The sequence below is a fragment of the Hyposmocoma kahamanoa genome, unplaced genomic scaffold (assembly GCF_003589595.1).
Source record: "Hyposmocoma kahamanoa isolate Upper Pololo Valley unplaced genomic scaffold, ASM358959v1 202, whole genome shotgun sequence".
Taxonomy (NCBI): domain Eukaryota; kingdom Metazoa; phylum Arthropoda; class Insecta; order Lepidoptera; family Cosmopterigidae; genus Hyposmocoma; species Hyposmocoma kahamanoa.
Genome location: NW_020653726.1, coordinates 4,475,423 through 4,497,630, shown reverse-complemented (window position 1 = coordinate 4,497,630; position 22,208 = coordinate 4,475,423).

The window sequence follows — 22,208 nt, the reverse complement described above, 5'->3', positions numbered from 1 at the left end:
AAAATTTTTTTGTTACTACCACGATATTCATTTTTATTTGCGCAAAATCTCACTAGTTTGTAATTATTATTAATACAAAAATCGAACAAAGAAAAGTTCCCTCTATCCCATTGGAAACGAACCAGTGTCTGCTGCCTCACCGAGGCTATACAGGCGATCTTTGTATAAATATAATAAAAACAAACTTGTGAAGTATTTTTTTATAAAAAATATCATGATAGCAAGTACATTATTCATTAATTATATTCAATAAAATATAAATTGCAATTAATATAGCGACATCTCCTCTAGAGTCTATTGAAAATCTTATCAAGACGTTTATAGGTGACTCGGATTTAGTAGAGGCGAAGCTGCAAAGCCTTGAACGCCGCCGTATAGTTGCCTGCTTACCGGTATTCTATATATCACGGAGAGTGTGCGATGGAATTGCATGAGTTAATTCCACCTTCCCTTTTCCATCTTCGGGGGACTAGACGTAGGATGGGGTTCCACATCTATGGTGTGGACATTCTCAGGATCATACGAAGCGTTTCGCTTCCACATTTATATGGCGGGCCGTTAGGGAGTGGAAGTGGAAGAATAGGCGTTATATATGTAGGTGTGCATGCTACATCTTCGACCTCATCATCACATTCCATCAGGTGAGATGGAAGTCAAATTCGCACCTTTATTTGTATAAAAAAATCTCTGTCAGTTTTCTGGTAGCTGTAAATGTAACTGGCTGAGTGACTCTCATAAGTTCTTACAGGTGGTGCTGCGGCAAAAAAAGTGGTTTAGATCCAATACAAAGATCCGCAGTAAGCACATAGAAAAATTCGTAAGATCTGCTGGCTTGATCACTAGCCCAGCTGGTAAGAACGGTAGTCATGTTGACTGTTGTTAGACATTGGTTCGAGTAAAATTTTACTGTCTGTGTGGCTGACCGGTTTCCCGGTGTCCCGGGAACGGGATTGATTCCCGGGCTGGGAGAAGTATTTGTATGGTTTACATTTATTTCTCTCGTGAGTTTGGGTGTAGTTTGTGATTGTCTATGTGAGTATCCATGGCATCCGCGATACAGGATCGAAGGCATTTTTAGGTAAAGTTCAGAATAGGGTGGTTTGTATTAATGTTAGACGTAACTGGTTGATGATTAATACCTTGCCATGGACTTGTACAAAGCCTGAAACGTTTAAAAAAAGGCATACGCGACCCGAAAGAATAGTTTAATTTCCATTGTGTAGCAATCACGAAAATATTATATTATATACTATAGTTATTTGAATTCATTCTAATGATAATTATTGTAAAGTGTACCTACTTGGATGTCAAAATAATTAATATTATTTGAATAACGTTGAAAAGTAAATACACAAATATCAAAGATTATAAGAAGATAAAGTTAGAGATATGTCAATGCTAATTATCGACCCAGTTATATCTCCCACTGCTAGATTCGAAACAGGCGAGGATTTAGGATATAGTCGGCCAAACTGGTCCAATGCAGGTTGGAGACTTCACACGTTTTGCGAGTGTTGTGAACACGCTTCGATGTACAGGTTTCATCACGTCTCATCATCTCATCATCTAATTAAATTAAATTTCGCACATAAATTTCGAAAATTCAGAGATGTGACCCCGTATTCGAAATCACAAAAGCCTTTGATGGAGAGGCGGTAGGTCAAGACATTAAGATGTTTCGGCTTCGTAAAAAATTCTAATACTAATATTATAACTAATTAAGTTGAAACTCATCGTGTCATGTAGACATTATCTATTAATGAAAATTCAGTACAAAAAACCCTGATGACACAAGGCGCAACCTCAAATGAATGACCACCCTTTAAAAATAATCATCGCCGAACAAAGGCTGTCCCTTGAGATTGCAACTGTGCTTTACCACATCACCAATTTATATCTGCAGTTGAGTAAATTTCTATTCAACAAATCTTGACCAAGGATAAATTATTTCTTCGGCCGTAAAATATAAGTTTGTTAGTTATACGTTCTATTGATATAACTACCCATCTCGGCACTTGAGTACAAACACGTTTCTAATCAATACATCAAACAAACTCTGGCCACTAGCAATAATAATTAAAAGCGAATGATTATGTGGAATATTTGTTGAGGACCAAAGGGGTTAGAGACGGTAGGGTTGCCACTGTTTAGTTTTAGAAGTATTGACTAAGTACGTTTGGAATGGAGGGCAGTTAAATTTAAAAGCAATGAAATATTTTGAGATGACTCTGCTATGTTAAAAGTCATAGACATGGCATGTTTCCATTTTAATTCGCCCTCTGTATAAAAACTTAAGGTACAGTCCAAGCAGTTTCAAATTTATGATGTACATACATGAAGAGTCCAGGGAAAGTATAATCAAAGCCACCCTAAAATATTTATTGACTTAATACCGCCATCTAGTTCGTTAGAGGCTAACCAAGTATATTATGTATGCTATCACATTTTGCTCACTACTGGTGGAGTCAGAGGTAATGACACACTGATTGAAACTTTCACACATCATTTGATTTTAAAATCGGAGAGTCTCTTCGAGACCAAAGATGTTGCAACACGTGCAAAACGTCGACGTGAATAAAATACAAGTTTGTTTGTACACGATTAAGTCCCGATTTTAAAATCAAATAAAAAGCAATGACGTCCAGTTCCTGCGCTCCTGACCTGCCATTATTGCTTTGGTGTAAAAAAAAACACACATTTGACAATAGCTAATTAAATGTTGCTACTATAAAGCAGTAACATTTTGTTTAACATATATTATTGAGGTCAATACGTGTTCTAAACTATCACTTTATACATATAAGACAATAGAAAATTTTATGAAAGACGTAAAAACCACTCCACTCCACTTCCACATCAAAATCCAAACAAGCAGAATAAAATGTAATAAAAGCAACAAAATTAGTTTACGAATAAATTTTCTGCAGGGATGCAAAATGACCAGTACCAACCCTTTTATGAGCATCGCCTAAGGCGCCCCATACATCGCATAACTAAGACATACTTGTCCCCTATAATCCTGGTCTGCAAGATGATTGCGACCCATTTCAGTTTACAAAAGGTAATCCTCAAACTATCACGAAACTCGTTTGACATTATTCGATATATAGTGTTACACCCTGTATGTGTTTATAGTAGGAATTATACAGGTGATGTTTATTATAAGTGTCAACTAAAACAATATTTCGGAGTTATAATTTTGAACTTCTCACCCATTGACTTACAATTATATGGACGTCGGGTCCGCGCTAAAAAGTGTCCGAACTTATAGGGCGTTAAAATCGTATACAGAGCGTCATTCACGCTTTAGTCTTCGTTTGTTCGACTGACAGCGAAGCAAGCAAAATTAGACAGTACTGCGATGACATTACAATTTAAATTCAACGTTTTAGCTTTTCATATTCCTTTACATGTCACTACGTTTAAATAGGTTGACTTGGGACAATTTTTTCGTGGTTTTTGTATTAGACCCGTCGTCCATTTATTTGTAAGTCAATGTTCTCACCCTTCAAAACTAGAACGCAGTAATGCTAACATTACTGCTTGGAGGCAGAAATAGGTAACATGGGAATACTCTGGATTAACTCTTACACAAGGAGCTCTACTGCTACGAAGAAAAGTAGAAAAGAACCTTCCGTATTTTTTTTAAGAAGATAATTTTTCTAATACAGGTCTCCATTTTGAACTCGATATTTTTACACTGTTAATCAAAATACCAATAATACTCTTGGTTAGTGAAACATAACTCTTCCGCTACGGTAGATAATGAGCCCTACACCCTGGTAAATGCAGTTAGCCTATCTTTTATTGAGGCCATATACGCTTGGTGATAAAATGAATTTATTACACTCATCTTCATGATTTATTTGTTCCGTTGTTACGGTACACCCTGTACATCCCAGGGCAGATAGTTAGTGTTTACGATGTAAATTTTGCTGTAATATCATAAACCTCTTTGATTGGATATGGCCGAAGTTTGAGGGATAAGAACTTTATGTTTGAGAGAATTTGCTATTTGAATATTGCGTCGTATCCAAATGTGTACGCATAATGAGTACGCATCAAAGAGATATGTTATTTTGTATGACTATCAAAATAATTAGACGGAATGTTTAATCCCTACCGAAGCGCAGCAGTCTTTGTTATTTTTTTTCTTTTTTCACTGTTCTGTGCATTTGCGCGTGCATTTTTAAATATTTTTTTTATTATTAATATTTATCACATTTACTTAAACTGTTCACAGACCTAAACAGAAACACGTACTTAAACAGTATCCCACACAAAAATGTCACTACTTTTCTTTGCCGTAGTGTTTATTAATGATTCAGTACAAAATTTTCAAAATTATTATATTTATATTTCAAAATTATTAAATCATTGAATTTTTAACTGACTTTATAAAAAAGGGGGAGGTTCTAAATTCGATTGTTTTTTTTTGTGTGTGTATCTTACGCGATTACTCCGGATTTGTGAACCCATTTTTATGATTATATTTTTGTTGGGTACCTCACTATTGTTCCCATTTAAATTTGAAGAAAATATTCCACCTCTAAGAGTGGCAAACTAGGGAATGGATCCGGTTTCGGTTTAGCTTAGTAAATAGATGTAATTCCACGAACTTTTGAGGTCGGTTTTTTTTTATAAAAAAGTTATATTTGTACGTTGTTAAAAGTTATATTTGTACGTGTGAAGCAGTAGGCGGCAACTACACAGAAATAACTTGGAAATCGCATTGTAAAGACGGTATTTGGTTTTTGATATCCATATAGTGAAACTGGATACTGCGTTCAGTCATATTCTGATATTTTAATTTACTATATCCAATAATACCGTGATCACGATATCCAATAATATCGTGAATTTTAACGTCAATTGTAACTGCTTCTCTCTTATGTTGAGTGTGTGCATTATTAACTCATGAGAAAATTAAATGTAGGCCATACAAATATTTCTCCCTGCCCGGGAGTCGAACCCGGGACCTCTGCGTGGCAGTCCGGTATGGTAACCGTTCGATCACGGAGGCAGTCGAAGTAGATCAAATGGCAGCTGTTTGCATAGCGACGCGTCACTATTGTGCTGTGGGTACCATGTGTGGAAACGGGGGTGGAAATCCCTTGATCCATCGGGCGCTTTAATCTTTGCCACAGTAGACTCATGGTCATATAGATTATAAGGCTTTCGTGGTTAATCATTAAATGATTATCACTGATTACAGGTTTTTTATCCGTAGCCAACCTGTGACCATGGAGAGTGCAACCGTTCCGAAATATTGGGAAAATAAAAAAAACTCATACCGTGGTAAGAAACTCACTTAATAATTCTCGTAATTCACTTTTCGGATTTCGCATAATTTCCTAAGTTAGTTTATTTACCAGCTAGAGTTTGGCTCATAAACGTAATATTGAAACTATTTCGGAATCTATATTTGAAAAGTTACAGACCTGCCAAAGTTTTCGGCCACCACCTCTCTAAAGATGGCTTTGTTTATAAACACTTCATGTACCAAAGTACGATTATATCGCATGTAACACGCTGACTTACAGGAATTCACGGCTTTATTTTAATTTACATTGCAATTATATAAAAAGTAGAAGCATTTGGCTTCTATTATTCATATATTATTCTTTAGAAAAAACCAAAAATGCGTCATTCTCAGTTCTATTGTAAGAAATTCAAGCAACCCTCGTCAGAAGACTTATTTTATCAAAACACGTATTGTCTCAATTCCGCGTGTTTTCGACGTACAGTATATGTCTAATACCAACATACATATGCTGCGGGAAAACCCCGCAATCAACGGTTTCTTAGGAACCATTATATGTAACGTACAACGATAGCGATGGATTTGTGTGTAGTTGTAAGTTTGCAAGCTGTACAGTACGCTCTCGGGCATAAAAGAATATCAAAAGGGGTGGTAGAAAAGAGTTTTATACATGCGGCCGGTCCTGTAATGAACACTACCTTTTAGTATTATGAAATAATGTTGTATGTCGGTGTGTTTATGTATTGTTATTGTTATTATACAAATAACAATTTATTATTCAAATTCGATCCACGACAATTGGTGGATGGAATTGAGAGGAACCTTCGAATTCGGCGCGCATATCTTAGTCAGATTGAGAATGTCCTTAAATGAGACGGATCGAAAGTTTTCGTTACGATACTAATTAGCCCGACGAACAGGTCGTGCACCTGGTGGTAAGTGACACGCCTGTTCATAACAGTTGCAGTGCCACGCAGAACTTGAAATAGCAAAGATCTGAGGGGCACTGCGCTCGTCACATATAAGTTGACATGTGCCTGTAATTTCATCAGCATATTTACCCTTCAAAAGTGGAACGTAGCAATATTCACATTACTGCTTGGTTGCAAACATAGGTAAAGTGGTACTTTCCTGGATGAACTCTTTCACGAGAAGAATTCGACAACACACTTTTTTGTTTGTTTGTTTTACAAATATATGAGGGGCATTATCAAAGTTCAAATTCAGAAAGTAGAAGTAAATGGGGCTAGGTCGTCGTTGTCCACAAGTCAAGATGGGAGTACCGCAAGGATCAATACTTGGTCCTTTTTTATTTTTAGCATATGTAAATGATCTGCCGTTTATAGTACAAGATTTGACTAGAATTATATTGTTTGCCGATAACACATCTTTAATATTTAAACGATTTAAATAATTAAATTTTTCAACTCTCTGCCAAGTCAATTTATATTTGAAAACATAATGTATGTTCGCTTAAATGTAGCATTATTTCCGAAAAACAGTGATAAGCTTAACCTTAATCTTAGAAACAACAATAAACTTGCGAGCCCTAAGCTTAGACTTGATAAAGTTAGGTCGTCATTTGTAGGGCACAGAATACGTTTTTAAAATAAAATTCCAGACATTGTACAAATTTATCAGAAAAAAATGTTTAAAGCTCACGTTAAAAATGTACTAATTAGAAAAGCTTAATAAAAAATCAATGATTACATAGATGATACGAACGCATGGTGCACTTCCAACTATTTAATGTTTGTGATGAAATGAATTTGACCTGCTAAGAACTAGTGTTTTTTTTGTTTAATGTGACGATTTCAAGTGTAATTTGATTACCTACGAAATAAATATACTTGATTTGAATGCACCCGTCGCTTTGAGACTTACAGTATGACCGTAAAGCAGTAATGCTCTGTTTGGCGGTCGAAATAGTTAAGGTGGCATTACTTCCCTGGACGAACTCAACAAACAAGGAGCTCTATTGCTACAAAATAAGCAAAGTATTAAGTATAAACAGACGTGTAAGAAGCGACGGAAGCGAGAAGTATGTTAAAAGCATAGCGGGTGCCACACAGGGCCACACTCATTTGGTTTTACATTGGATACTTATTCTTTTTATAAAAGCTCTTTTCAAATTTATTTCATTAATTAATATGACTTAAAACCACGCGTTTCCATTTTGACCAAAATTCCTTGTTTTTCCAGTATTGTGAGGGGAAGAGAGAACACAAAAACACACACACATACATAGTCACACACACACGCATATGCACGCACGCACTCATAAACTGTACACCCCTTAATCCATTATACATATTTTACACTCATAACATTCACATATAATTAGTTTTCCTATCACACTTACTAACTTTTCTATTGAAACTAATTTCTCATTCTACCTTTTTTCATACTACCTTTCTATCAAAACAGTAAATAGCTAGTGTATTTTCTATGTTATCACGCAAATTTGCCCTTAACGTCTTAGTATTTTCAATAACATCATCATATTTTATCATTGAGATCCGGTGGTGGATACTGGATGGAGTCTTCCATCTTGCAATTTAACTGTAAAATTTTTCCTTAGTTTAATTACACTATAAAGAATAATAAATAATTTTGTATTGTGTTTGTATTTGTATAGATCTATATCATACAGTGTATTTTTTAAGGGAACTTCTCCAGTTCTCTTTTCCCAAAATCACCATTAATACCGACATCCTTCATACATCGAAGCGAACATCTTCAAAGTAAACCGGGAGTAAATAAACGAACATAAACAAACAAGTCTCCAATAAACAGGAAGGAAGCCATTTTACATGGAGCTCTACGGGCGGCCTTAATATCCCACAGGAATATATAGCAATTTCTCGAGTACCAGACGAAAAACAAAATATTATAAATTGGCTATGTTAAGAAGCCTTACCCCGCCCTAGAGATGCAGAGTTACAGCACTTTATTGTAAATAGCTTTCTTATAGTTCAGAATAGCGTTTATAAAAGTGATTTTAGAAATAATTTCAGTTTCAATATTGAATTTGAAGTATGTTTTGAATAGCTGAGACGTGCATTGTTATAACTTTAGTGAGATTTACCTACGCGTCTGTTTAGCTCTATTTTTTTAAGCTTTTTATGTTTTTCCCTTTACATTTCCTATTTGTAACTCTAAATTAGACAAATAACAAGTATCTTCTGCACAAATAAATTAAATCATCCATGTCAGTAGATTGAAACAAATAGAATAACAAACATAACATAGAAGCCAGTCTACAAAACCTCGGTCAATTGTCATTTTTTTCAATTCAATTGTCATTGCTTACCGATATCTCGAAGGAAATGGAAAAAACAATAAAAAGAGAGTTGAAGGATATAACAATATCCATGCAATTTCACTTTCAATTTTTTCAATGTGACACAGGAACTAATAACAAATTTAGAAGCTATGAAAGTTACTATGACTGTCCTGCAAAAGAAAAACGTTGAACTTACTAATAAGAACAACAATTTAGAAACGAGGGTAGGAGCATTAGAGCAGCGTAGCCGATATAGAACAACAAAAACTATGCAATTAGATTGAAATACACAATCTTCTATTCAGCGAAGACGAAAACCTCCTCGACCTTGCAGGTAAAGTAGCCCTAAAACTTAATCAAGAAACGTCAGATGTTAAACAAGCTAAGCGTTTGCCTGGTAGAAATGAACGCCCAGGACCAGTCCACATTGAATTAACTGACTGCAACAAAATCACCGAAATATAAGATTACAATCTCTGAGATTATTCCCTCAATTCTGACCTCTAAAGGTCTATCTCATTATGTGAAGCTCTAACACCTTACAATAAACACCTACTTTGAACATAGAAATAAGCGTTTAAGGAAACTCACAGATACATATAGATAAAAAAAGAAGTACTTCATGTGAGAAAGGAACGGGAAAACCAAAAAGCATACGTTACACATATAGACGGCAAGTGAGAATTCTTAAAACTATCACGCCTAACAAAATTAAAATAAATATTAAGATAACGACTTAGAATTATTTCGTCATTTCAAAATTATACCCATTCACGATCAGGTCAAATACATTTTGCTTTTGGAAAACTTCTTCAATCTAAATTTACAAAATATCTTTATACCAAAACTAACTACACACTAAAACTAACACACGAAGTGCGTCAACAGTTACATTAAAAATACCAAAGTATAAAAATTTATATGGAAAACAATTACTACAATATCAAGTACCTAAAGTAATAAATTAACTACCTGGACACTCAAAACTGAAATGAATGAACACAACTTTAAACATAAACTAAAACAGTATTTTTTTAAATAACTCAAAGTGTAATAAAAAAATAAATTAAGAACGCAACGAAATACTTCCGTGTGTTACGCCTACAAAAAAATTACTCTGGAATGTGTGACGTATTGGTGCACTGTGAATATTGTAAATCTAGAAACAGCCTATGGGATTGATACCTACCTACATTTTTGTTTTTTATTTTTCATTATTGTTATTCTACAAATGAGTCACGTTAGCGTAATTATTAATATTATTTTTTGTTTGTATTCTTTTGTATTGTTATTATTTTTTTTATTCGTTTAGTTTGTAATTTTTAATATATTTACCGCGATGGTGAATGCCGTGTACGGTTAAAACAAAAATGGTTTTTGTTACACCGTTAACAGTGTAGATTTAAGTTCTTCTTTTTATAAAAATAAAATAAAAAAAAGCAGCAATCATCTTCCTATTTATTTACTCATATTATTTTATTTTCTGTCTCATACCTAAATATCACTGTAATTATGTAATTATTTCGTATAAAGAAGCTAACATTAATAAATATACGTATTATTATATTATCATAGTAGACAATAGGAAATTAGCAATTGCTGAATGAATATGGGTTCTAAATCAATTATAATATAATCTCAGTACAGAGTACTAAAAAAACCGACCTCAAAAGTACGCAGAATTACATATAATTACCAAGTTTTATTTAAATCGGTTACCGGAAAATGCGCAAAACCGGATTCATCCCCTAGTTCGCTATTATACGGGACTTGACAAAGGAGATAATAAAAATCCTTTTGTGTGGTCTGTGTAAAAATCAGTTCTCACTACTCAAAGTATATTGAGAGAGAAAAACGCCTTGAATTGGAGAATAGCAAAATCAACCATTAAAATACTTGCTCCTTATAATAAAATTTAGGCGCTATTTATAAAAATGAATCTTCATGCGTGAGCAGCCACCATTAGAGGTGGATGATTTTCTTTAAAATTAAATGGGACCACTATGGATGTACCCTCTTTCCAACAAAAAAGAATCATTAAAATCGGTTCACAAATACTGGAGTTACAAACATACAAAACACATACAAAAAAACGTACAGTCGAATTGAGAATCGCCTCCTTTTTTTGAAGTTGGTTAAAAATAAGGAATTTGCGTAAAATGTTGTTAAAAGTACATCAAACGGAACTAAATCACGTAGTTTATGTTTTAAACTCAACGAAATTTAGTAACAATAGAGCTTTTTGTGAAAGAGTTTGTTTAGGGAAGTATTGCCACTTTATCTATTGCTGCCGTCAAGCAGTAATGTGAGCGTTACTGTGTACCGTTTTTTTAGGGTAAGAGCGCTGGTGAAATGACAGGCACATGGAATTTTTCAACTTATGTCTTACGAATGATGGACGCAGTGGCAGTCCCCTCAGATCTTCGCAGTTTAAAGGTTGGCGCTGCAACTGTTAAGGACATTTTCAGCTTACCACTGGTGCACTATATCTTCGTCATGTCACTTGATGTCATAAAAAATAATAATAACGATAATTACTCACGATTATAGCGCGCGCGACATCAGCCACCACGTTCCCTTACTCACGCGTGCATAACGGCTTTTATTAATGAGAATACGACGACAAATTAGACCTAAGTGTGCCTTGAGTCACTTCGGATCTACGAGTTTTGAAAATAATGCTAACATTTTGTAGCTACAAATGAGTGGTAAAAAACAAACGCAATATAGTCAGTCATTCACATTTCATCAAAATATCGCGTTGCCAAATCACAATTTCATTTGGCGGCGCCAATTATCCGTGCGCTCATTTTCCGACCCATTCCCCGGTGTAATGATCACGTGGTGATTTTGACAGCTACCCGCATCCCCCCTTCGTCTTTACTGGTGCGTTTCCATTTGCTTTAGGCGTGCTTGTTACGTCATATTTGCGTGAGAGGTACTTGCAAAAGTGCTAACGCAGTCCATTATGCATTCATGATTCTTTTTGAAAGATTTTAATCGACTGTGAAGTGTCCGAAAGTAGATGAGTATAAATTAGGCCTGGCTCAATTGCGTAGGAACAAATGTTGTATAGCCTTACAACTATTTACAAAAAAATTTATTATACAAAAATTCCATTAACAAGAGATTGAGATTCTTTTTGTTTCCACTTCTATTGCGAGGTAGCAGGGGGATTGTTATCTTTCATTCTATCTTCACAATGAACACGTATCCAAAACTGATGGTACGAATGATATCAGGAATGCAAATGTCACTCGTTAACATGCATTGCGCGAAGTCGGCCGTCTAATTAGGCGACACGGAGTATCCTCATTCGTAATGGCTATGAAATTTAGATTCATTGCTTTGTTTATGGGGTGTGAGAACGCAACATAGGGTTACAGTACGTCTACAAATTACCTACTTTGAATTTTCGTTATCTAATGTATTTTAAGCCTTTTCATTTTGTTTCTCAATCCAAGGTTTGTTTTTAAAAGTTCGCATTGAATAATTGCCCTCTTTGTCCTAAGTTCAGAATAATTTCTTTAAGTACTTGTAAAAATACTATAATGTAATTCACATTACATAAGTCAATACAATGGTATAATAACAGGGTTTGTATAATATCCATAATCCTTAATTTACTACACCCATTTCGAATTGCGATATTAGCTAAAATTTTATGTAAGTATAGTATACGAATAATGTAACTGACTTGAAATCCATACTAATATTATAAATGGGAAAGTAAATATATCTGTTACATTTTTACGCATATACCGCAGAATCAATGTTGATGCATTATGGTATAGTGATAGTGAGTCCTGGGAGAGGGATATAGAGTCTTCTAAGAGTGAAAACCTCGCACAGGCGTTTTCACACAGTTTGATTGTACTGATTTTTGTTGAAGAAAAACATAAACTTCTTGCTTAAATATATTATTAAAGTAATACAGTATCTGAAAAATGTATAATTTAACTTATTAAAAGGCTAACTACATTGTACAATGTGGTAAACGAAATAATGTTCGTTTACTACATTTCACACCACATTTTTATCTACGTCCTGAAAAATTACATACATAGTCACTCTAAGACAACGATGGCTACTTTATGTTACAAAAATAAATCTTGAAGAGCGAGAAATAGGGAATGAATGTTTGTATGGAGAACCAATAAAACTATGAAAATTGGTATACTGTGTAGTAGAGTACTGTACGCAGACGAAGTCGCGGGTACCACCTAGTGGGTCAATAAATTAAATTTAAAATGAACTCAGTAAAAGTCGAAGTAATACCTGATGAAAACCAGAAAATCAAATTTATCGAAGAAAATGAAGTTAAAAAGTTAGTTGAAGTTATGTTTTTAAGTATTAGTTTACAATTTATTGGAGTGGCAGTTAGGGACGTAGTTAAATTAGTTCTTCAAGCTTGTGAAATCGACGGAGTAAGTTTCCTCCCCTCCTTTTTATACATAGCACCCCCTCAGCCTTAGTGTTGTGCAAATGTCGATAGATCTTTTTTAAGCAACAACAGCAGCCTTAAGGTGCTTATGGTTTTTACTGCTGTTAATACGACAGCAAGTTTATTTCCCGAATCTCAATTCAAATAATGTTTATTAACGATTCGTAACGCACTCGCAAACGGTATTTCATAGCAAAATCGTCTAAAATTCATAAGAAATAAAGTTTTGTTACATTTATAATTATAAGTCAAGCCAGTGTTTAATGAAAGGCGGTTCTTTCAGAGAATTTGATTAAATTATTTACTAACATCGAACAACCAAGTATTAACAAGTACTAACAAGTATTACGAGGGACATACTAAAAGAAATTATATTTTCAAAAATTATACAATTTATTCTTTATTACAGATATCGATTTTTTCAAAGTATTCACCATGAACACGTAAACACTTTTTAAATTTTTATTGAATTGATATTCAATTATTTTTTGTGAAATTACTCCACTAATTTGTTATAATTATTAATACAAAGATCGAACACTCAGAAAAAAAATCCTTCGATCCGGCCGGATTCGAACCGACGTCGGACTTTTGGCTTACCGTGCCAGACGCTATACAATCTAAGCCACGGAACGAACCAGCGGACCTCACGAATTTTTCTATGTGCTTGCGTCGTGTCTTTGTATTTGGTTTTTCAACGACTTTTTAGTCGTAGCGCCATCATGAGAAATCTATGAAAGATTTATCACTCAGTTAGTACCTTTATAGCTACCGGTCCTGTTGAGAGATGTCGCTATTCACTGTACTTAAAATTTTTATTGAATTGATATTCAATTACTTTTTTGTGAAATTACTCCACTAGTTGGTTATAATTATTAATACAAGGATCGAACACTCAGAAAAAAATTTCTTCTTTGCTTTCAAACCGCTTGCCTATTAATTTTTATTTAAATTATTGGAAAGAGGTAAAAATCGCAAGGTGCCAGGTCAGAGGAATATGGCGATTAAGGCAGGATAGATAAATTTTTTGAATGAAAATAGTCGAGTGTTCTAGCAAAAGTGTGCGGAGCGGCGTTGTCGTTATGCCAAAGGAGGTGCCGGATTCCTGACTTCGGCCGCTTGTCACACCAAGCTGACAACACTTTTGGGGCAGAAACTGTTATACATATACCATTCGGAGTTAACTGTCCTTTGATCCTCTAGCACTACAGTAGCAATGTGTCCCGTCATGCAGAAAAATGAGGCGACCATTTGTTTCTGTGTGCTTCGTGTACGTTTCGTTGGCGTCCGGTCATCTTCAAAGCAACACACAGTGGGCTGTAGCTTTGTTTCAGGATCATAGTTCCATGACCATGTTTCGTCACCTGTCAGTATGTCATAAACGTTTTTTTTCTCGCCGGCGTTGAATTTATCTATCACAAATTTGCGCCAATCTACGCGACGTTCTTTCTGCTTATCGTTAAGTTTGTGCGGAACCCATCTCGAACAACGCTCATGGAGAGATAGTTGGGTTTTCACCAATTACTTTTTTTTTTTTTATATATATAATAGACACACGCTTGGCCACAATCTCACCTGATGTTAAGCGACGATGGGACGCGTTTGCCTAAAAAATGCCTATTCACTCTAGCTTTGAATAGCCCCAAATTGTACTTTTCGGGAAATACAGATAGTAGAGCATTCCATTCCTTTGCCGTACGCATCAGAAAGGAGGAAGCAAAGCGCTTGGTGCGAATAGGTGGAATATCAACGACATAAGAATGGAGTGCTCCGGACCTTCTAGTCGACCGAAGGAGGAACGGTGAGGGCGGAACCAAATTGAAAAGTTCCTGCGCACACTCCCCGAAATGTATCCGATAGAAAACCGACAACAGGCTACTTTTCTGCGATGATCGAGATTTTGGAGCTTCGACTCCACAAGAGGATTATTGTTAATAAGTCTCTTTGCTTTACGCTCCACCGAGTCCAAGGCAGCTAACTGGTATTGGGCAGAGCCGTCCCAAAGGTGGCAGCAGTACTCCATACAGGATCGAACTTGTGCTTTATATAGATTTAAAAGCTGTTCAGGTGTGAAGTACCGCCTGACCTTGAAAAGTATGCCTAGTTTTCTGGCAGCAGTTTTTGCCAAGCACTCGATGTATCGCCCAAAGTTGAGGTTGGATGATAAGTCCAGACCAAGTAGCTCAAGGTGGTCCCTTATCGGCACGGATACACCTCGGAAAGTCGGAGTAAGGTGTAGGGGACTCCGTTTTGATGAGAAAAGCTTTCTTGGCAGCTTCAACGTTTTCTTGAGTAACCGCGGTTGGCGGTCGACCTGACTTCACCTCATCTTCAAAGCTTCTCCGTATTATTTTAGATTCAACAAACCAATTGAAAACTGTAGCTGAACAATCAGTATCACATCAAAAGTTGTGGCTAAAAGTTCAAAACATTCTTGAGGATTTAAACCTTTTTTGTAGTCATAATAAATCATAACACGAAAATCACGTTGAGAGGGCTCCATTGTTGCGATCAAAATTTCCGGCAGATTGTCTCCAAAAAATAAAAAAATGAATAATAAAGCTTTCGATTTAAGACGTGTTCCATTTTCAAATTTATTAGCAGATAACCTGCCTTTACGACAGTGTATAACTTGCCAGTATCAAACAAGTGATTAAAGAGTATCTAAGTCAACCGTGACCATGGGACCTATAAAGGGCCCGAAACGTCGGTTTGTTTGAAAAAACAAATATACGCGATTTAAATCCGGAAAAATAGTTTCATTTCCTAAGTATCTAAGTTCTTTTGGCATGACCCTCGTATTACCGTGAATTTAATTAATAAAATTAATGACCATTTTGTACGGAGTACTTAGAGAAAGATGTACCTAGCTACCAACTTTGTGAACGAAATCTTCTATATTGAAGCATGACTGTACTTGGAAGCCACAAGATCACTACATAACATCATATCAGCCCGAAGACGTCAACTGCACATAAATTTTCCAGACTAGCCTATCGGTGGCGACGTGCATCCATCGGCTTACCTTACCAGGTCATCCGTCCATCTAATAGGGTGCCGTCCCAATGAACGCCTTCCGGTTCGTGGTCTCCATTCAAGAACCTTTCTGCCTCGATGGCCGTCAGTTCTACGAGTTTTGTACCCAGCCCACTGCCACTTCAACTTGCTAATTCTTTGAGCTATATCGGTAACTTTCGTTCTTCTACGGATCTCCTAATTTCTGATTCGATCACGTAGAGAAATGCCTAGCATTGCTCGCTCCATAACTCGTTGAGTGCTTTGAGCTTTTTTATGAGGCCCATAGTAAGTGACCACGTCATCGCTGGGAACACGCACTGCTCGAAGACTTGTCTTTAATCAATAATTATTTTTTTATTATAAATACCTGTAGTATTTTTATATTTATTTATTTGTGACAACACACAGTTATATATGAAATAGCATGTTATTACTGTTAAAATAGACGTACATATAGTATCAGCTATTTAGTAACAATTATAATAGGTAAGAGAGAAGGCTATGATATGTTATTTTGTTGATTTATTGGTAATGATCACATTCTTGCTTTATATATACAGAGTGCTTTTTAAAGGGTTAGTAAGGGGAAATCCGAAACCATAGAAGATACAAGGAAACTATCTTAGGAAACATTAACAACAGAAGTTGGTCACATTTAATAAAATTTTATTCATTTTGCACGAAAAAGAAATGTTTAAGAAATTTGACCAACTTCTGCTGTCCTGATTTTTTTCACCCATAGAATGAAATGATCCCTTCTACACTACTACTTCACAAACAGAGACTTAATGGTTCCTAAGCCAGCTTCCTTGCATCTTCTATGGTTTCGGATTTCCCCTTACTGTCCCATTTAGACAAAAATATATTACAATTTTAAACTATAATTTTACAAGTTCAGCATTAACTTAAATACCAAGACGGGGTTTAACAAACGCTAACAAAAGTTATGCAGTCGAATTATTTTATCGATATGTTTTATTTTATTTACGACTATCACTACAAAACCATTCACTGGCAAAACGAGCATACATTAAAAACTTTTTCCGGGAAAATATCAACATATTATTCAGACTTTCTAGAAATACAGTTTTCAATTTAGAATTCTGTATTTTGTTATAACAGTTTGGAAATACGTTTATATATTTCGCAGACACACTGGTGTAATGTATTTTCCACTTTTTTTTGGTACTCGGCGTGTTAACGCTCCCTCGTGAGGCGGGAGTGGATATTTTTATTCTCTAAATATTTTGTAGTTTCGGCTTTTTAGTAAGACTGGTTCTTTAGTTGAAAGGAGGTACTTAATTGTAATTTTATACTTTATTTTTACGAACACAAAAATATATCTTATTCCTCATCCAAATTTATCTCTCACTCCTTTTGTTTTCGACTTAGATCTCCCTGTAGATTGCTTTCCTCGCTGAACCAGACTGTATTGTTTCGGCGAGGAAAGCAATTCAAAGCAGATATGCATAAGAATCACATGGACTCGGCGATTCAGCAAGGTGGATGTCCTGAAGCGACGACGACTATACGCCCTATAGTTGCCGTAGGACAGACACATCATTCGACTTCTGTGTCCGTCGTAACGGTTTCCCGTTCCACTGGATCGAGAAAGAACGAATGTCTTCGCACTTAAAATTTTCCTCCTTATTTGAATGCTTCAGTTTTTTTGGACTCCGATTTTCTAGAAGTCGAAGTGGTCGTCACGTCGAAGAAACGGTAAATAACGATATTTCTACGTAATTTCTAGACTATATCGTGCTTCGAATACTGGTCTCTATTCTTTTTTCACAAAGTAAGATAAGCGTGCATGTATGCTTGTGAAACTACAGATTGCAGACTATTTTTAAAAATAATAAGTCAGATTTTAAATCAGAAGTAGAGATAGACAGAAGAGATATATTTATTTGCAGCATACAGCATGCAGGTCGAAGTTTATAACAAGGTCACTCAGACAAATTTATAAAAAGAACTTTGACTTTGATTAAGCAAAAAAGCGAGCTTAACAAGTTTTTCGCATTTATAAAATGAATTTAACCTAAGGTTGAGGAAGAAATAATACTGAAATAAACAAAGTTTAATTTTTTGCTTAAACTTAAGCAAAGCTCGTTTTGTAAATAGGAAAAACTTGCTCAATCTGCCATCTTTGCTTAGTCGTAGTCAAAGTTACTGTTATAAATCTCAGCCTTATAAATAGTAAAGCGTGTTGTGCCAGTAATTGACAAGCAAATTTTATTGAATTTGTTTTCGTACGAGTGTGTACGCTATCATTTATTATTTATATTGTCACATATTATTAATCAAATGAGTAAGATACTTCAAAAACCAAAACAATAAAGGTAAAATGATGATAAAAAACCGTGGTAGCCTATAATGGCTTATGCTGCCGCCCAGCAGAGTCCCTGGTTTCGAATCGGGGCTCGCATCTCCGAGATTCTCTTAATTTATATGCGAAACTTAATTGGCCTTTACTTACGTGGCGGGCTATGGCCTAAGCCATAACCTTAGAGGAGACCTGTGCTCTGCAGTGGGATGTATAAAAGGGTTGATGATAATACATAAAATAAGAAAAAATGTAATAACAAAATTCGGAGAATATAAAAGTTAATTTGAATTGACTGTACCATCTTATGATGGATCAAATAATTTTGTATTATCTTTATATTGCTAAAATTTATCCAAGGAAGCATTGACTTACTTTGTAAGTCAATGCAAGGAAGGTTAATTGGACATAGTTAAGCAAAAACGATCCAATCCACAAAATTATCAAAAATGAGTTATATGTACCAAACGGTTCCTAAAGTCTAACCTCTTAGATCAGCAAAAAAAACCATCATATAAACATAAATAAGTATCTCTGGAGTTACATGACATTATAAATTTTGATAATAAAACAAGAGTGAGAAGCACTTTTAAATTTCAAACTGCCATATCTCGAAAGTGACTGGATGTGCATTAGATCCTTTTTGTTTAACTACGTCCAATTCTAAAGTAACGATCGTTTGATCGTATACAGTTGAACGTAATATCCAATTTACATTCATTTACTATTGTAGCTTTAGTAAAATGTCTACGTAAGCCGTTTAATATCACGAAACCGGTACAAATCACCAGTATTATTGGCAATTCGCCGAATTTATTAGTTCCTGAACGACGCTGTAAGAGCTCTTATAACGTATGCGTATTTGAACTATTTCGTAGTAATTGACTTTTGACTCTCCCTGTATTGAAATAGCTAATCTACATTCCCAAATACGGTATAATAGCTTCTCAATTGTACATTAACCAGTCACACTGATCCGTCGTTTTCAGTACCAGTTTGCGATATTGGCTAATAATGATATTGGATGACAGGTCTTGTTGAAATGGTCTTTAATGTAACACAAGGTATTTGTACGTCAGAATGAGTAATTAAGTTATTCGGTTTAAATGAAGGGGTCTCTATGCAGCAGGTAATTAGTTTATGATTCACAAATTGTGTTTCATATCTTCGGTGAAAATAGATACGAATAGATCGGTGGCTGACTGCTGTTGTATATGATTGTGTTGTCACGTGTACGCATTTGTAGAACTTCATGCAATCTTTCTATTTTTTCCGTATGTTCTGGTTATTAGTGACGAACAGCTCAGCTCCTAATTCCTTTTTTTTACCGACTTCAAAACCTTGAGACTTGAGAACCTCCTCAATTGGACTGTATGTTCTTTATTTTGTATGTATGTTACGCGACAACTCCGGTATTTGTGACCCGATTTTCATGATTCTTTTGTTGTTAGAAAGGGGGTACTTCCATAGTGCTCCGATTACATACATCATTTGAAGAAAATCATACACCTTGAAGGGTGGCTGTTCACGCATGAAGATTATTTTTTATAATTAGTGCCTAACTTTAATTTAGGAGCAATTACTTCAATGGTTGATTTTGCTATTTCTCCAATTCAAGGCGTTTTTCTCTCAATATACTTTGAGTAGTGAGAACCGATTTTTATTATCTCCAGTGTCAAGTCCTGTATAGTGGCGAACTAGGGGATATTTCAATAAAACTTAGCAAATAGACGTAATTCCACGTACTTTTGAGGTCGGTTTTTTTAGTACTCTGTACTGAGATGATTGTAATATCAAGTGGCGGGACGAACAAGTCATGCGCCTGGTGGTAAGCGACACTCCTTTCCATAACAGTTGCAGTGCCATTCAGAGCTTTAAATCGCAAAGATGGGCACCGCCAATGCGCCCGTTACCCTGAGACATAAGTTGATAAGTCCCATGTGCCTGTAATTCACCCTTACCCTTCAAAACATAAACGCAGCTCTCATTAATGCTTGGCGGCAGAAATAAGTATGGTAGCAGTACTTCCCTAGCTGAACTCTTTCACAAGGAGCTCTACTGCTACTAAAAAAGTCCTGTAAAATTTATAAATACTAATTTTGCAGAACTACATTACTGATATCATAAACAACAAACAACTTTTGTTCCATGATTTTTAATAATTCTTCAGATTTTATTTTCATACAAAAATAATTAGATTTAAATACATCGCTTTAAACGGTAATAACTATGTGCAAGACGGGGGTGGAAACGCCGCGGAGGACGCTTACACGTTTGAACGTATTCTACCAAATACAGATCTGAAAGTGTCAGATAGTACAACAAAAATTAAAAAAATTTTTTTTTTTTAAAATGTATTATGTTTTGTAAAAAGTTGTGGAACAAAACTTGCTGTTTGTGATGTTAGTAATATAGTCCTGTGAGGTTGTTAGTATTTCAAAAATAACCGTATATTCTTTTAATGGATTACATTAGGTATACTTATTATTTAGATATATCTAATACTTTAATTATATATCATAACGTAAATAAATAGTTGCATTATGAAGTACATATCTACAGATTTATTTAGTAGCAGTAGAGCTCCTTGTGAAAGGGCTCGTCCAGGGAAGTACGAGCGCAGTGGCAGTGTTTCTCAGATCTTTGTGATTTAAAGCTCTGAGTGGCACTGCAACTGTTATGGACAGGCGTGTAGCTTACCATCAGGCGCACGACTTGTTCGCCCCGTCACTTGATATCAGCATTCACAATCCCGCTAATTAATTACATTAAAAAGGTACGAAACATTCTTTAAATAATCTCAGTACAGAGTACCAAAAAAGCCGACCTCAAAAGTACGTGGAATTACTATATTTTATTGAAATCGGTTACCGGGTAGTGCGCAAACCCGGATTCATGCCCTAATTCGCCACTAAAATATAATAAAAATCGGTCCTCACTTCTCAAAGTATATCGAGAGAGAAAAACGCCTTGAATTGGAGAATAGCAAAATCAATCATTAAAATAATTACTGCTTATAATAAAATTCAGGCGCTATTCATAAAAATGAATCTTCATGCGTGAACAGCTACCTTTAGAGGTGGATGATTTTCTTCAAAATTAAATGGGACCCCTACGGAGATGCCCAACATAAAAAGAATCATGAAAATTGGTTCACAAATACCGGAGTTATCGCGTAACATACACAAAAAAACATACAGTCGAATGGAGAACCTCCTCCTTTTTTTGAAGTCGGTTAAAAAGATACTAAGCATGAATCACGGCAAATTAAAATCATAAAAAAGAATTATCCATTAACCAAGATAAAACCACCAATTAACTATAAGCCGCGTCCACAAAACCGTCATCCTTATACTTTACAAACGTTAGACCCTTTCGCCAATTATGATAATTAACTATAGGAATTGACCTTTCCGTTAGGGGGAGCCTAATACGGGCTATTTGAGAAGATTGATGGCAACATGGTAAGGAACTCGGCGAGATATTACTTTGAAAGTTTGCATAAAGTAGCTTTGGGTGTATAGAGACCGTTTGATGAGCATTTCGTATTAAGAGGATAGTTAGGCATTTCGTAGTTTGATTTTCATGGAAAGAATAATGGTAAATACTTATCTTTTGTAATAACGATTTCATTATTCCTTCTAGGGTCACAGGCTCTCCAAATCTATCGAAAACGTTCTATTGTATGAAATTTTTTATTGTATGAAGTTGGGTCTTTTTGATCGCACATTATGAGTATTTAAGGTCCTGTAATTTTCAAACTACACTCCCGGATACATAATTTGACCCATGTTATTACTCTTACATTTTTACTTAAATGTTTTCTTAGATTTTGAATCTCTGCCGTAGTGTGAACGGACCTTAATTTCTAATT